This window comes from Octodon degus, unplaced genomic scaffold (genome assembly GCF_000260255.1).
Source record: "Octodon degus isolate 3935 unplaced genomic scaffold, OctDeg1.0 scaffold00003, whole genome shotgun sequence".
Lineage (NCBI taxonomy): Eukaryota > Metazoa > Chordata > Mammalia > Rodentia > Octodontidae > Octodon > Octodon degus.
In genome coordinates, this window is record NW_004524579.1 from 26,673,776 (window position 1) to 26,674,875 (window position 1,100).

Consider the following 1,100-nt stretch of genomic DNA (forward strand, 5'->3'; position numbering starts at 1 on the left):
TATCTGTCTGAATATCAAACATCTTAGACATAACGTGGAACAGTTATTTTCCATCAAGTATTGATATGTTAAACTTTATGTCCCTATAGAAAATGAAGAAAAAAATTTTAAAAATAAGAATAAACAATTACATATTTTTACACAGAAATTTAGAAATCTAACCATATACAGCATTGTAGCAGGACAGTCCTATGACATTTTTTTCTCATCTATTGTTTTCATTTATTGTCCTTTTTTTTAAACAGACATTTACTTGAGAGACAGTATGGCAGTAATTGGTATGACATGACAAGCAATATTTAGAAGACCAGAATGACAGGCATTCCAAGCATAACCTTAGTATTACACGTCGTTATCTTCAGTGCAGTTGCTTAGTTCACAGGTATCAGCATATATAGGTGGTCAGGCTGAGAATCCTACCAATTAACTACTAGTTTCAAAAGCCTGCTGAAGATTCTCAGGATCATTGCCTTAAGCATCTTGTGCATATAAATGTATGGCTTTGCCCCTGTCGTTTTCTCCTTTTCTAAAAACAAACATTTACTTGACCTCTCTTCACTGTCTAATCCTTAAATTCTCGCTTTCCACTAAAGTATATTTGTAAACAAGTACATTCTACTTAGCCATTGAATTTTTTCTCAAATAAACGCAAAAATAAGGAAAGAAGTAAAGGATTTGCTTGTGTGGGCCTGTGGTGTGTGGACATTCCTGTTTCTTGAGCTGTGTATTGGCTGGGTCCTTCAAAAAATGGGTCAAATAGGATGCCTACATAGACAGAAGCATTTCAAGGAAATGATTCACACAATATAAAAGCTGGCAAGTCCAAAATCTTCAGATTCAGCCAGCAGGCAGGAGATTCAGGAAGCTGACACTTGAAGAGGCAGTAGCCTCCATATTTGTTTCTGTCAATGCCTTTGCTATGGTTTGAGTGTGTTTCCCAAGAGTTCAAGTGTTGGGAAGAATCCCCAAATTCATATGTTAATGGAATGCAGGCAGAGCTTTTGGGAGGTAATTAGGATTAGAAAGGTCATCAAGGTAGGGCCTTCGTGATGGATTAGTAGCTTTACAAGAGGATAACAGATTTGAGTTAGTGCCTCCTG